At 42.7% G+C, this 16,993-nt stretch overlaps 1 protein-coding gene and 1 long non-coding RNA gene across 3 annotated transcripts in view; one reads left to right on the forward strand and one right to left on the reverse strand.

Annotated features, from left to right (window-relative positions):
- RAPGEF4 (Rap guanine nucleotide exchange factor 4) overlaps positions 1 to 16,993 on the reverse strand; it is a 402,358-nt gene that overhangs the window by 344,230 nt on the left and 41,135 nt on the right. The window lies entirely within an intron of this gene.
- Positions 11,530 to 16,993, forward strand: part of LOC142016631 (uncharacterized) — a 505,011-nt gene continuing 499,547 nt past the window's right edge. The window contains exon 1 of one of the 2 annotated variants that reach the window (XR_012646339.1): positions 11,530 to 11,651. This is a non-coding gene — a long non-coding RNA (uncharacterized LOC142016631). The remainder of the gene's footprint in view (positions 11,652 to 16,993) is intronic. The other variant, XR_012646340.1, reaches the window with a different exon arrangement.

The raw sequence follows: 16,993 nt of genomic DNA on the forward strand, positions 1-16,993 counted from the left end.
GAATAGAGAAGGAAAGGGAAGGTGGAGAGAGCCTGTAGGGAGTAATAAAATTGAAGGCCATGGAACTATTTTGTCCTGATGGAAAAATCATATGAGGCTGTTGGAGGGACAGAAAGACTACCATTTCCCTTATCCTCTGAGCTGCAGTAATGGCAAACAGACATAAACTATTAAAAATGAGCAACTAAGTGAAATCTGCAGCTGCTCACAGCAAATATTTCCAATGACAGGTGATGAGAAGGGCTCTGACTTTTTACAGAGAATTCTTTCCCAGGTATCTGCCTGGTGGATTGTATCCACATGCTCAGGGTTTAACTGATAGCCGTATTTGGGGTTAGGAAGGAATTTTCTCCCAGATTAGATTGATAGAGACCTCTTGGTTTTCATATTCCTCTGCAGCCTGGGGCGCAAGTCACATGCATGTTTAAACCAATGTCAGCAGTGGATTCTCTGTAACTTGAAGTATTTAAGTTATCTGAGGGCTTCAGTAGCTCAGCCAGAGGTTAGAAGTCTATTACAGGAATAGATGAGTGAGGTTCTGTGGCTTGCAATGTGCAGGAGATTAGATTAGATGACCATCCATGATTGTTCCTCTGGATTTACAGCCTATGAGCCTAAGGCTTAGGGTCTCCCTGGTTTCTTTATGCAGCTTCTCTCATCTAACAGATCAGTATAACCAAATGGTCAAATCCTGTATGATCTCATAGAAGTTTCAGATCTGAGACCTGAACCATTGGCAGCAAGTCCCTTTTCTCACTCTTCTGAGAGGAACTCCTGAAACAGAAAAGACACACCCTGCCTTACAGAAATAGACAAATCTGGCCCACAAGCAACTACTGCTGCCTGAAATGCTGGTCTTCTTAGACTCTGGGAGATTTCCCACACCCTTTGCTTCCTTTGGTAGTTTTAACATTTTTAGCTGTCCCTTCACACTAGCCAGGTGTTTTAGGGAAAAAATGTATGTGATTTGGTGACAGGATGCGTGAGTGTCACATCTTTGTCATATCAAAACAAAAAGCAGTCAAGTAGCACTTTAAAGACTAGCAAAATAGTTTATTAGGTGAGCTTTCGTGGGACAGACCCACTTCTTCAGACCATATCCAGACCAGAACAGACTCAATATTTAAGACACAGAGAACCAAAAACAGTAAGCAAGGAGGACAAATCAGAAAAAGACAATCAAGGTGAGCAAATCAGAGAGTGGAGGGGTGATCAAGGATTAGATTGAGTTAAGTATGCAGACGAGCCCCTATAGTGACTCAGAAAGTTCACATCCCGATTTAAACCATGTGTTAATGTTCCGAATTTGAATATAAATATCAATTCGTCCGCTTCCCTTTCTACAAAGGAGCAATAATTTCTTTTCAGTAACACACATACCTTGAGGTCATTGACAGAATGGCCCATTCCATTAAAATGTTGACTAACTGGTTTGTGGAGCTGGAGTGTTTTAATGTCTGTTTTGTGCCCGTTGACCCTTTGTCTAAGGGAGTTAGAAGTCTGTCCAATATACAATGCATGGTCTGAAGAAGTGGGTCTGTTCCACGAAAGCTCAATTAATAAACTATTTTGCTAGTCTTTAAAGTGCTACTTGATTGCTTTTTGTTTTGATAGCGTATAGACTAGCATGGCTTACTCTCTGTTACTATCTTTGTCATACGGCTGAAGTGTGTGTACCACAGCTCCTCAGAAGCAGGAGAACCATCCAGCTTAGTCCTTATTTTTTTCTCATTAGATCTTATGTAGCAGAGGAACTCCAAGCAATACATATGCCCAAAATCTGTACCAAGAATAAGAAAATGCATCCACAAGTGCCACTTCAGGACTGGTGCATTTGACTGCTGATGTACATAGGTGGAAGGTAGCTGTTCACCAAAGCAAATAGATGTGTGTATAGCTGGGATTCCTCAGGGACTTGGACTGGACCCAGCTGCAGTTTGATAAAGTTCAGTTTATTAGGTGGCTGGTTTACACAGCATGTCTTTGAGGGATATTTCCACTACTAACAGTAGCAAGAGAGCTTTGGGTCAATTCTGTCCCCATTAGAGGTTGGTTTTGTTAAAATATATAAAGGATGATTAACATTCTTTTTTTTACCATGAGTTCTGCTTGAAACCCTTTACAGAGCTCTTCTCACTACTCTAATTCCTGACAAGCAGTTGTATTGCTTTAACTCAGGGTTTGACCACTTTCCCAAGCCCCCCATATGCACTCCGCCGTAAAGACTAGAAGGTGGGCCTGGAGCCCACTACACTGGATATGGCAAAGTTACCAGTTGCTTGATATTTCCAGACATGGAGAATCCCACTAAAGAAAAAGAGGTACTGAGAACTCTAATCTAGAGCAAGTATCAGAGGGGTAGCTGAGTTAGTCTGTATCTTCAAAAATGACAAGAAGTCCTGTGGCACCTTATAGACTAACATATTTTGGAGCATAAGCTTTCATGGGCAGATACCCACTTCATCAGATGCATCTGATGAAGAGGGTCTTTGCCCATGAAAGCATATGCTCCAAAGTATCTGTTAGTTTATAAGGTGCCACAGGACTTCTTGTTGTTACTCATCTAGAGCTTCACTCAAAGTAGCATCTCAAACTCCTGCATACACTAGTAATGTCAGCTCTTTTATAGCACCGCTGAGAGCTGCTTGACTTCCTCCATGTCCCACAGAAAACAGATGACAGTGTTAAGAACTGAACCCAGCACGACCGAGTCAATGCTTTAACCACAGACCCATCCTTCCTCCCATAGCACCTTGAGCATGAAGGCAGCAAGCACAATTAAACCTCCTTGCTCCTTACTGTCTTTGACAATCAGTCAAGATGTCCTGCCTAACCCATGCTGAGCTTGCCTAAACCTCATCCCTCATGACTTTGTTGCCCATGCCTCTCAACCACCCCGCCCCTTTGTCTTTCTGTGCCTTTTCTTACTCAGCCTCTGGATTTTATGCACATTTACACTGGTGCTTAGTGAATAGGCTGGTAGATTCTCTCTGACTTTGAGTGATGAGTGATTAGTGGCCTGCCCTTCTGCAAGCTGCTTTGATTTGTAGAGGTGGCAACACACAGATGATTTTTGTGTGGGTGTGGCTGCTCATTATAATCCGGGTAAATATGGCAGCTCTCTCTAGCTCCTGTGATTATAGGACATATAAAAATGGATTAGTGTGTACGAAGGCAGTGTCCCTTCTGTATATGGCACTGGTGAGACCTATGGTGGAATACTGCATCCAGTTTTGGTGCTCACATTTGAAAAAGGATATTGAAAATCTGGGGAGACTGCGGGGGAAAAGCCACAAAAATGCTACAAGGACTAGAAAAAATTCTTACCATGAGACAGACTTAAAGAACTTGAGGATTTTAGCTTAGCAAAAAGAAAATTGAAAGTTGACTTGATTTCAGCGTATAAGCACCTTCACAGCAGAGAAGACTGGCTACTAAAGAGCTCTCTCATCTAGCAGAGAAAGACATAACAATCAATGACAGCAAGCTGAAATAAAAGTACCTAATAAAGAAATCAGGCATTTTTAAAAAGTCAAAAAACAACAAAGGTAATTAACCACTGGAATAAATTATGAGGGGAAAAAGTAGGCTCTCCATCTTATGATGTCTTTGAACCAAGACCGGATGACTTTCTGGAAGATATGCTTAGTCAAACACCAGTTTCTGGGCTCAGTATAGGAATAACTGCTTGAAATTCTCTGGCCTGTAATGTACAGGAAGTCTGACTAGATGATTTAATGATCTCTTCTTGCCTTAAAATCTGTTAATCAGTTCAAGTAAGAGGGGAAATAATACAGGGCCCACTGGTGGATGGCTTTGAACTAATCTTTTAAATTTCTGTGGTTTAAAAATAATGTACTTCACCAGCTGTAACAATGAGCCAACCAACGCAGGAGCCAAATGCTCAATGAGACCCTGTACTCAGTTTCAGTGGAAGCTGAAGTTATCCCCCATCTCTGCTGCCAGTTCCTAATGGGCAACTCCAGGAGAAGAGGTTAATGTAAGAAGATGTTCAGATGGAAGCTCTGAATACGTCAGGTGTGGAAGGAAACACCAGGCTGAAAAAAAAAAGTGTTTAAAAGATTCACCTTCAAGATTCACCCATTTGTAGATCTAAACCTGAAAACTGACCTGAACCAGAAGCGGCAAGATACTGCCAAAAAGACTTTTGTCAGGGTTTTTCTAGCTGTGATCTGAAGTGTACATGCCAGATACCTCATGAGAAAGCTTGTTCATCTGTGAGTGCTAGCCAAGTTTTGTTGACTGCAGAAGAAACATCTTAACTGAGGTTTAATTGACCAAAATCTAAATTCTGAAACAATTGTGATTACTCTGCCATCATGTACATTTGAAACAACAGTATATGCTAATTTCTGCCTTAAAACTTGCACAATGACTTTTAAAATTATAATAAATTTAAAGTAGACAATGTCCCTTACTGGAGCTGGCAAGGTGCTCCATAGTTGTAATGCACAATTATTAAACTCCCTTTCGAGCACAATTCCAAATTGCTTCTTCAGGACAAGGCAGCAAGGTTATAGACTTATACTGAAATTATATTCTGTGTTACACTGGGAGACATGATATTTCTGGATTTTCTGACAATGTACCGTCTCTCCAAGCACTGTTGCAGATTCTAACGTAGGGGTCCGCAACAGCTGTGCAGTCACTAGAACAGCAGCTTGCATACGTAATAAATAACATGATAATAAACAGTAAACAATCCCAAAGGTATTAGAGAGCAGAGCCAGATAATACATCCTTTGCAAGAACCTTGGCCACCTTCCTAAGAAGTTTTAAAATATTCCTAATAAGAACACATGTGGTTACATTTCTAAAACAGCTGTAATATGTATGATATATTTAGCACAAGAAAAGTAAGGCCAATATTTCAGTAACCTATATAATAGAATCCTGAACTGAAACAACTGTGTCCACATCAGCAGTCCCCAAACTTTTCAGGGTAGCATGCCCCCATTTATTCTTGTCCATTCCCGTCTAGCCCTCCTGGAGTTGGGGCTGGGAGCAAGACCATGACTCTGGGGTGGGGAAAGGGAAGGCACAGAGTCGGGGAGGGGGAAAAGACAGCTGGGAGTGGGTCTAGAGCCAGGAACAGGGGTGTAGCCAAGAGCCAAGGCTGGGGCAGAGGCAGGAGTGCAACTACAGATGGCTCAGGTGAGGGACTGTCAATTGGGTCTGTGGCCAGGTGCAGCTCCACTCCCAGCCTTGCACGCAGCCATGGCCCCAGGCCAGGAAGAATGGACCTGCAGACAGTGGCCAAGTCTGGTGATTAGTACAGGGCTGGAAGCAGAGCCACACCAAGACTGAGACCAGGGTCAGCCACTGGGCTGTGAGCCAGGACCACAGCTAGGGTTGGGACTAGAGTAGACATACGATGGAGAGGGACTAGGTGGTGCGCCCTCCGTGGCCCCATGGAGCTAGCCCAGGCTCCCCCACATCCCCAGGATGTTCTTCCTCTTCCCTACAAGGATGTTCCCCACAGTCTGGGGACCTCTTGTCTGCCACATACAAGAACTGCACAGAGAAGATGTAGTATGCATGGAAAATAGAAAGTAGTGTCACTAGCAAGATGCACAAGAGTAAAAGGAGAAAAATGACTCCACATTTCATTATCTGTTAATGGACTTGGGCAGAAAATGATTGTCACAAATATTTGTGTTCAAAAATTTTCCTGTCTCATAGGCCGTGTCTACACTAGCCCCAAACTTCAAAATGGCCATGCAAATGGCCATTTCAAAGTTTACTAATGAAGCGCTGAAATACATATTCAGCGCCTCATTAGCATGTGGGCGGCCGCAGCACTTCAGAATTGACGCAGCTCGCCACCGCGCGGCTCATCCAGATGGGGCTCCTTTTCGAAAGGACCCCAGCTACTTCGAATCCCCTTATTCCCATCTGCTCATAGGAAGAAAGGGACTTCGAAGTAGGCGGGGTCCTTTCGAAAAGGAGCCCCGTCTGGACAAGCCACACAGTGGCGACCCGCGTCAATTTCGAAGTGCCGCGGTCACCTGCATGCTAATAAGGCGCTGAATATGTATTTCAGCGCTTCATTGGTAAACTTCGAAATGGCCATTTGCATGGCCATTTTGAAGTTTTTGGCTAGTGTAGACGTAGCCATATAGAGACAAATAATCAAAAACCTTAACATAATTAATTGAAAAAAATTATTATTAGTTTTGGGTCCATTAAAACACTTAGTTTTAGCTTTGACCTTTTTCACTCTAATTAGCTTAAATTTCAAAACAAAAAGTTGTTTTGAACAATTTTGAAACCCTTTTCTCAACATTCTTTTTTTTGGGACAGGGAATTCAGCCAATTTGTTTCACAAATATTTTCCATTTTTAAAAATAAAAATATAAATCCTGACTGTCACCATTTGTTAAGAGCAAACAATTTGCTTAGGTGTTTTACAAGAATGAAAATCATCCCTTCCTCAAATCTTCTACACAAAAAAGACACGATCTGCTTGGTGAGCCCAGAGAAATTGGTCAGCTGGTAGACTTTATGAGAAAAAAAATTGGTATCTTTTATAGTTTATGTGTAACTATCACCCACAATAATAAATTCAGCCCCCATGTATGGAAAAATATAGGTCTCTTACAAAGTGGGAGTTCAAAATGCTCCAGCAAAGAGATTACTAAATCCCATAGCTGTGAGAAAAATTCTTGCATTCCTAAGTCAAAACAGTGAATTTCTGTCTTTTCACCGGTTTTCACATTGGATCCAACTAAACCAACCCAAATTTTTAGAGTTATATGAAACCACCACCTCTTAAAATTGCTTTTTGCATTTTCTAATCCTCTAATTCACTGAATAAACCATGAACAGGGCTTTATAGCATTCCTATGCACAGGCCTTACAAAAGACACCACTCCCTCACCACCCGCCCACACACACACACACCACACACACACTCCTTCTCCCAGCCAAGAGAAGGGATATAGGAAGGAGAAATGTGCCTGTGCATCTCACATTGCCTTCCTGCCATACTCCAAAAGGTGGGAAGAGCTAATTGTTCTTTTTAATACGTTCCCAACTCCTTGGCTACGTCTACACGTGCACCCAACTTCGAAATAGCTTATTTCGATGTTGCGACATCGAAATAGGCTATTTCGATGAATAACGTCTACACGTCCTCCAGGGCTGGCAACGTCGATGTTCAACTTCGACGTTGCTCAGCCCAACATCGAAATAGGCACAGCGAGGGAACGTCTACATGCCAAAGTAGCACACATCGAAATAAGGGAGCCAGGCACAGCTGCAGACAGGGTCACGGGGCGGACTCAACAGCAAGTCGCTCCCTTAAAGGGCCCCTCCCAGACACACTTTCATTAAACAGTGCAAGATACACAGAGCCAACAACTAGTTGCAGACCCTGTATATGCAGCACGGACCCCCAGCTGCAGCAGCAGCAGCCAGAAGCCCTGGGCTAAGGGCTGCTGCCCACGGTGACCACAGAGCCCCGCAAGGGCTGGAGAGAGAGTATCTCTCAACCCCCCAGCTGATGGCCGCCATGGAGGACCCCGCTATTTCGATGTTGCGGGACGCGGATCGTCTACACGTCCCTACTTCGATGTTGAACGTCGAAGTAGGGCGCTATTCCCATCCGCTCATGGGGTTAGCGACTTCGACGTCTCGCCGCCTAACGTCGATTTCAACTTCGAAATAGCGCCCAACACGTGTAGACGTGACGGGCGCTATTTCGAAGTTACTGCCGCTACTTCGAAGTAGCGTGCACGTGTAGACGCAGCCCTTATGTCTAAGTAGTTTGGCCCAGATTGCTAACAGCTCTGTACTAGGGCAGAGAATGAGTGCTTCGTACTGCATTTCTTGCCAGACTTCCTTACCCCTCCATGGAGCACTGGTTCACTTACAAGTCAAATAAGTTTAAATTTAAACTGTTCTAGTCAAATTGAATCTAAGACAAATTGTACTGATCTTGCACTTATTACAATGCATACTATGTACACCATGGCAATGAGCCAACTCTCACCCACGCCCATGCCACCCAGGAGAATTTCAGTTCCAGAAATACAGGCCTCTAAATGGTGAACTAAAGGAGCAGCTCCAGTGTAGAGAACTGCACATTAGAAAACATCTGACCTACTCAGTCTTGTAAGACAGCCGTATCACGCACACACACGCACAGTGGATAAAAATTAGCAAGTCTGTTGTCATCCAGGAATTAAAAACAGACCCTGGTAACACTAGCATCCCCTGGATTCCCAGGGTCATTAATGACCAGAAGGTAACAAAGTGATTCCCCTCAAAGATCAAAGGCCCACTTAAATTCTTGCTTGGCTGGAGGGCTTTTTGTTTCATAGGCTATGTCTACACTAGAGCATAAAGTCAATTTTAGGGCATTTAACTTACAATGTGACTGTCTTCCCTGCAAATATCATTAGGTCAGTTTTAAGGGGTGCTAAGGTTAACTTTCTCACCTGCCCCTCAGATGCGGTGTAACATCAAATTCAAATTTACAAGGTTGAATTAATGCTCGTGTGGAACGTTACTTTAAACCAATTTTATCAGCCTCCAGAAGTATCCTGCAATGCCCCGAATGTGTCCATTCTGCCCCCTTTCACCTCCAGTGCTCTGCAGGTGCACAGAAAGTAGGAAACAGGAAGCCCAGCAATCTGAATTCATTTTCTTTCTGGCCAGCATGGCGATCGCATCTAGCCATCATTTCTCAGGGTCACAAAAGAGCCCCAGCATGGAGCCGTCAGGAGATCCAGGATCTCATTTCTGTGTGGGTGGATGAACTTGTGCTGAGTAAACACCAGGGACACTCAGCAGTGCTGGCTAAAAATCCCCCCTCCACCCCACACACACCATGTGGCTGACGGGCTGTGCGGACCATGTCTGCAGACAGCAGCATGCCCTGTCCTGTGCAGCATTTCCGTGCTTGAGAGGGCTTCTTCCTTGCACAGGATTTAGCAGGAGAGGCCAAGAAATTTGTTTTCTGCACTTCATGTTTTCACATTGCCATGCACCCAACAGGGCACAACATGGTTGGTAGGCTAGCCTCCTCCCCCCACCACGTGGCTAATTCCCACCCCCCGTCCCACACCACATGGCTGCCAAGCAGCCCAGACCGTGCTTCCAGACAGCAGTATATCCTGCCCTGCATGGGGTTTCAGGGATTGAAAGGCAAACATAATCAAAGAGTTTGAACTCATCCTAAAAGCTTCAACCTCTGGAATTTACAAAGGCCACCCACAAATATTTTATGGGGCTGGCCCAGCCAAGGTAGCATGCACCTGGGGGCTAGCCCGCAGCTACCACACCACATGGTGTCTGGGCAGTGCAAACCATGCCTGCAGAAAATGGCATGTCCTGCCCTGTGTGAGGTTTCAGTGCTTGAGGGCTTTTTTGCTGCACAGGATTTAGCAGGAAAACCCAAGGAAAGTGGTGTGTAGCCCCAGTCTCAGCTGACTCTTCCTCCCTTTGGAGGATCCAAGTATCCTACTTCTGGTTGTTAATTACTCCATGCCCTTTATGGAGTGCCACAGAGAATTGTCTGGGTAATTGATAGAGTGCCCTTCTGACATGAAAGCAACAAAACCATGAGAGAGTTTGTGGGGTGAAGGCTTCTTCCATGCAGGAAGCTGGTTATCTCTACTTCACATTTTACAGGGCTGGCCTCCCAAGGCGCCATGCACCTGGTGGGCTAGCCCTCTCCCCGCCCCCATGAGGCTAGCCCCTGCACCATCCCACCCGGTGGTTTCTGGGTAGTGTGAACCATGCCTGCAGACAGCACCATGTTCTGTCCTACACAGGGCTTCACTGCTTCAGAGGGCTTACCCTCACTGGGACGGAAGCAGAACGTGACTGCAGGACATACGGAGTACTCTCTCTTCCCAAATCATGTGGCTTTGGGGAGGATTTCCTGGGACAGAATGGAGCTTATAGGGTGTCTCTCTCTCTCTCTCTCTCTCTCTCTCTCTCTCTCTCTCCTTTCCCTCTCACACACAGGCAGTTGCTGGGGCTAGGGCTTCTTTACTAGAAGAGGCAAGGGAATCCCTTCATTCTTTCCTCAACTTTTTATCTACTATTATTTATTTTACTTATTATTTTATTTTATCTACTATTATTTATCTCATCTACTATTTTATTTCCTTAACTTTCCCTTCTCTTCTTGAGCCACTGCTACTTCTGATGGGATAATGGCTCCTTCCAGTAGGCACTACACAAAAACCCTCTGGGACTGTTTCCTTCTCTTCTATTTAGTCTTGGAGATTCATAATGAGTCTGCAGCTAACACTTCTAATGGTCTCCTCACTTCATGTTGGAGATGTCAGTGCAATGGCCTCCCTTGAGTGTTCTTCACTTCTGTGTGGTGGCAACTCACAGATCTCTCTCTCTCCTTCAAATCTGGCTCCTTCAGCCAGACACATTACCATACACTACCACTTTTTCATTGTATCCTCTTTCCTTGTGAATAAAATGAAGTCTTTCCCTAGTCACATTCATCCCCTCTGGCATATTGGCACTGGGGGAAGAGGATCTAACCACTAGAAACCAACACACTCTGTCTTTCCTTCTCTTGAGTAATGCTAACCAATGCCCTCTGGGATTCCATACTTTTCCATCTTTCCTTGAGAATAATACGAGGGCTTACACTGATTACATAAACCCACTTTGTTCCATTTGGTTATCATGGGCTTCAGCTTCTGAAGCCCATCTGTTCGGTGTATTTTCACTGGAGGAAAACACTTCTGAGTAATGGCCGTTTTTCACTGCTTTGTGGTGATGTGTCACAAATTTCTCTGTCTCTCGCTCCAGTTGAAACCTAGATCCTTCAGCCTTTCTCTGTCTCTGTCTCTCTCTTCACTTGTATTTATTGTCACTTTGAAGTATCTTGAAAAAAATCTTTTGTAAAAGCTGCCTCTTTTCCTAAAGACGATTTTCCCTTAAAAAAAAAGCTGCCTCTGCCTCTTTCTGTAATGCGGACAACTCAAACAATTTCTCTCAATTGGGGAAAGACTCCTGAAAATGGCCATTTGTTTTCAACCATGGGTTGGGAATGAGGGCAATGCAGTCTGGGAAGATGTAATCACAAATCCACAACCACTTGCGGGCATTTTTTTCCCATAATGCACTGGCAAAAAACCCAGAATGCAATGGGGCTGAAGGACCTGTGGGATAGGTGCCCACAATGCACTGCTGCAACAGTCAAACTTTGGCAATTTAGTGGAGATGCACTAAGTCAATTTTATGAGCAGGTGAACATAAGAACATAAGAACATAAGAATGGCCATACTGGGTCAGACCAAAGGTCCATCAAGCCCAGCATCCCATCTGCCGACGGTGGCCAATGCCAGGTGCCCCAGAGAAGGAGAACAGAAGACAAGTGATTTATCTCCTGCCATCCATCTCCTGCCCTTGTTATGAAGGCTAGGGCACCATACTTTATCCCTGGCTAATAGCCATTTATGGACCTGACCTGCAAAAATTTATCAAGCTCTTTTTTAAACCCTAATAGAGTCCTGGCCTTCACAGCCTCCTCGGGCAAGGAGTTCCACAGGTTGACTGTGCGCTGTGTGAAGAAAAATTTCCTTTTATTAGTTTTGAACCTACTACCCATCAATTTCATTTGGTGTCCCCTAGTTCTTGTATTATGGGAAAAGGTAAATAATTTTTCTATATTCACTTTCTCCACACCATTCATGATTTTATATACCTCTATCATATCGCCCCTCAATCGCCTCTTTTCCAAAGGTGCAGACACTCAACTTTTTTGACTTTATAAAATCTAGTGTTACAAATCAAATTTAATAAATTCGACTTTGTTTCGTAGTGTAGAAGTAGCCATAGTGTAACTTAATGGCCTAGGATTGGGACAAAAGCTCAAACTTTTCTGCAGGTAGGACTGAGTTTCTTTTGTGCAGCCAACATTTTTGACTGAAAAATGTGTAATTTTCTCATTTTTATAACTTTCTCATCTTTATAAAACAACACTATTCTAGCCACTCAGTTTCAGGAGTCCATTCAGGCTCTGAACTCTGTCAGAACTTGTACAAGAAACTTGCTGATTTAAAAACTACAGACAGATGTGGTTATTCAGGGCTGTATGTGAAGGAGTAACTTGTTACCTTGATCATGATCCATCTGTACATGGAAACACGAAAGTAAGTGGCAAAAACTAAGTTGCAACCTTTCTGCAGAAATAGTATGCATCTTACTGAATGAGGATTTCAATTCCAAATGGGGTTTATAAAGGTCTATAGGTATACTTCAATAGTTGAATGGCTCATCGCCGAAACTGGTAATAAAAATAATTATATATACTAGTAAAATATCTAAGCTTTGAGTCATAATTCCCACTTCAATAGACTTTGTTGTAATTTTTCCCCTTTTGGGATTTAATGTACTTCATTTATTTTATGCTAAATTTAGCTCTCCCATATCAGGCTCATAAACCAGAGTATAGGCTAAAGGATTGTGTTAAACAGTGCTGTCACAGATAAATGAAAGGGAATGTAAATTAGATACACCTACTCTTACTGTCAGCAAATATTTATATATTCCTCTTGAAGACCCTTTTTGTCCATGGTCACCATTTACTGTACAAGAAAAAAAACATCCCCAAAGGACTGTTGATTCAATTTGTAGGCCATGCACATTCAGCTTAAACCAGGCTGAAGAAGCTTTTATTTTCCCATGAGGCTGGTATGGATTAGGGCAACACAGACTGAGGAAAACTCATATAGTACAAATGTATTAATAAGTGCTTTTAATCTTCATTGCTTTATTTTTACAGTGCCGTCACTTTAGGCTTTCTGTAACAGATTTGCTGTCAGACATTTTTGAATGACGAGTTGAAGGAGTTGGACTCTGAGCACGTTCATTAGCATTCATGAACTTAGGTGTCTTTCACAGGTCTGTGTTTGACATTAAGGTTCATTACGAAGGTGTGAAGCATGAAGTACATGCAGTGCTTCACCAAACTGATGGCCAACAACATTGTTCTTGTGCATCAGGCAAATGCAAAGTGATGAAAGTCTGCAGATCCTCTGTAACTGACAAAGCTTAGTAAATCCCCTAAGTTTTTTTAAGTCACTCATTTGGGGCCAAATCCAATATGCATTGAAATAAATGGACACAATCCCATTGACTTCAGTGGGTGTTGGATCTGGCATTTGTTTGCTTTTAGCGTCATTGCATATTAAAGACTTTTTTTTTTTAAATGGCAGGCATCAGCCAACACTAAAGATATGTTTGGTTTCATGGGCATATTTACATACATGCTTACTATAATAGCTCATGTTGAACAGCCAACTGCATATATAAATACATTATGAGTGCTAAGTTTTGCACACAATTTTGTGCAAGAAAACCTGGCATCTGCCTTTTGAAAATTTGTCATTGGCGTCTTTCTCAGAAGGACGGGAAGGGTGGCTGAATGATTAACATCAAGTGATGGCCCAAATCGCATGGACCTGTGTACCTAAAAAAAACAATCAAAACAAAACACAGCCTTTGTTACGAAATTTACTATATTGTTTAGAACACTGAAGGCACAGGATTCTGCAAAAAGAAATCCACTGACTACTACTGAGCCAAGGACAGTGCTGATAAAATTGGCCAAACAATAGGAGATTTGCCTCCTGAGACAAGCTTTGAATTCACTCTGAACAAAACAGCAGCTGGTTGGTTGACAATAAAAAAACAGCCTGCGAGTTGATTTTTAGAGCCCTATGAGGATACAAAATTGGTATCTGCATCTGCAAAAATGAAACGCAGATAGCTGTATCTGGAGATTTGGATAAAGCAGATAGCTACGAATTTGCATGGTTCTACTGATATTCTCCTTTGCATAAGTATCACATAGAGTAATTCTATGTAATGAAATATGCAAAAATGTAATTGAATTGCTAACTCATCCAAGGCCTGCATCCTATTTTGAGCTCCTATGGAGATATCCAAAATCCTGTACCATTACAAATGTGGAACTGTAAAACCACACACACATTCCAGTCTCCCTTCAAATCACATCTCTTCAGTCCTCTTAACAGCATTCAAATACATTATAAAGACTGAAACAGATGAAGGTCAAATGAACACCAGTCTCTTTTCCTCCACACATTTTTCTCCTTTTGACATAGACCTGATTTTTAGCATTTTGTCGAGCAGGTCTTCGAACATCTTTTTGAGGTGGATTTATCAGAGAGGACATTCCTTTGTCAAACAAAGCTGCCCTGTCCAAGTACAAATGCTAAGGCCTGCTTCCTACCTACCTTAAGTGTTTACCATCTCTGTCTTTCTGGTCACCACTCAGTCTTAGCCTATGCCAGCCTCTTCAAACCACCACCTGCAAGCTCCTGCTGGCACCGTTCCTCATCTCCCCACATGCCCCTCCTGCAGCTTTGCCCCTTCTGGGAAGGGCTTCGTGCATTCACAAGTGACTAGTGCCAGTCCTGGCATCCCATTCCTAATTCCTGTTGCCAGTTTGGAAAAAATATTTTAATCTGCTGTTTCCCTGGGTGAATGGCTGGATGCTTTCCAGCATATGTGTCCATGGCTAGGAGCTACAGGTGTCCCTGCAGGAGCTGAAAGAAGACATAGGCAGAGAGATTAATGTGTAAGTGGCTTCAAAGGAACAGCCATCTGGTTTCCTCACAGCCTGGCAGCAGCAGCTCCCCACAGCAAGGATGCAGCTTTAGGAGGTTTCCCTAACTTTGTTAAGCCTTTCCTGTCCCCACCAGCACCTCCCGATATGCTTCTCCACCTCCTCAGGCCAATTAGACATGGAATCTTCCCACAGGTGCCTGCATCGCTTGTCCACTGGTGGGCTCCCCAAACTCTGTCCCTTGTCAAACAGCAGTGTTAACTACTGTGCATAAGGAAGACAGTGGCTGCACTTGGATATAACTCTGCTTGGCAACCAGACAGATCCAAATCATACTATAAGTAGGAGAGAACAAAAAACTTCCAGACTAAGCAAGGCTGTCATTGGGCCAGAGTGCTTTTTAAACCCAGCAACAACATTTATTGGCTTATCATGCTCGTGATTGCAGGCGAAGTTACATTATAATTACTCCACTTCAGCTTCTATTGTGTTAATGCTGTTGTTTTCCCTGTGTAAAAGGCTGCCAAGTAAATAGAGCATGATACCTGTTATAGAAACATAACAAACAGGTACCCTGGGCTCCATTTCATTGCACATCTGCTGAGATTTCAATTTATTTCAAACCATAAAATGGAATGAAACGTTTCCTTGGTATTTAAATTTAAATACTGTTTTATGCACCGTAGTTTGCTGTAGACTCAATTTTAGCAATCATGACACTAAGAAAAAGAAGGTAGCCGAAAATCTTAAAATGGCCCGAGATCAGCCATTTTAAAAACAGCCCATAACCGCAGTCCTGTTAGGACTGTTGCACTGTCAATACCTGTCTTCCAGGCTGTTTCTGTTCTCAGTTGTCACAGTTTTAATATAACTTACAATCGCTTCCTGGAGACTTAGTAATCCGGATTTTACAAAGCGTTACGTGCTTTAGAGAAAACTAAAATTCTGTGTACAATAATCTGCTGTGCTAAAGCAAGAGCAGCTGGTGCTGCTTACATAAAGTGGCAGATAGCCCAATATAACAAAATGTAAATGAGTTCTTAATAAGAGCAACCATTGGCATAAGATAGGCATCAGAATGTATTTCTGTTTGGACCACAAACAATATACAGTAGCATACAACTAGACAAATGCAATGGCATCTACAATATGCAGTTTCAATAAATCTCTGGTGACCATTTTGCCTTGCAATATTTAATTTGTTTATTGTAATAATACTTAATGCTAATGAAATTCCACGAGAGACCCGATCACATCTGAGGGCAATTTTAAGGTTACATAACACTTTATTTATATCATTTTCATCCCATCAAAGAGGAACTGATTAAGGAGAAGTGACCTAGCATGCAAGAAAAATTGACAAGTTGCCCATGATTGTTGGTTCAAAATGAGCTACTGGTAGGCACCACTTTCTAGTAGGGAACAAGGAGATTTTCCTGCCCTTTTAAAAAAAAAATACATGACAACTCTTTGGGTCAGGGACTGTTGTTTACTCTTCCTTTATAATTTGTGGCATAGTGGTGCAAAGAGTTTTAGATCAAATGGGATCACATTGTGCCAGGTGTACAAATGTTTGCTAAATGACAGTACCTGACCTAGTCTTTATGACGACGAGTGCAATGGGAACATGACCTGTTTCAGGCTTCTGTGGCAACTTCAATATAGGTGAAAAATTATGTGGACTGAATATTGAATATTTGTCCAGTGTTGCGATTCTTATAGATTTAATGAGAGTTTTGCTATTGACTTCAATTGTAAATGGCTGAGGCCATTAAATTTCTGTATACAGCAAGTATCAAGAGAAGGAGGTACATACAGTTCTGAGAGCACAGGAAGCCCTTTCATGAGGAATGCATTTATAAAGAGGGGGAGGCATAGCCTAGTGGTTTGAGCATTAGCCCACCAGATACAGGGTTGTGAGTTTAATTCTTGTAGAGGCCATTTAGGGATTGGGGAAAATAGACATCAGAGATGGTGCTTGGCCCTGCCAAAAAGGCAGTGGACTTGATAAAATGACCTCCTGAGGTCCCTTCTAGTTCTAGGAGGTGGGTAGCTCCAATTACTTCTTTTGGCATTTATTTTAAATAAAACCTACATCTGGATTGATTCTGTGAGTTGCTAAACCCCTTTTAGTCCTACTGAGGACAATGGAAGCAGAGATATTTGAGCTTGTTTCAGGAAATGTTCAGCATTTCACAGTCAGGTTTAAAAAGAATGTTTAGTTGTTACCAGTCTGAGCTAAAACTATAAGCCTGTGGCTGTTCCAGGATCAAGGACTTCGTTCCATCTTTCCTTATGCAACACAGAACAAGTTATTTGCTTCAGATCTCTACATGATTCTGTGTATCAACTGTGGAGTAAGGGAAAAGGCAGAGAAAAATGAGAGCCTCAGTCTTATTT

This window comes from Carettochelys insculpta, chromosome 8, assembly GCF_033958435.1.
Source record: "Carettochelys insculpta isolate YL-2023 chromosome 8, ASM3395843v1, whole genome shotgun sequence".
Taxonomy (NCBI): Eukaryota; Metazoa; Chordata; order Testudines; family Carettochelyidae; genus Carettochelys; species Carettochelys insculpta.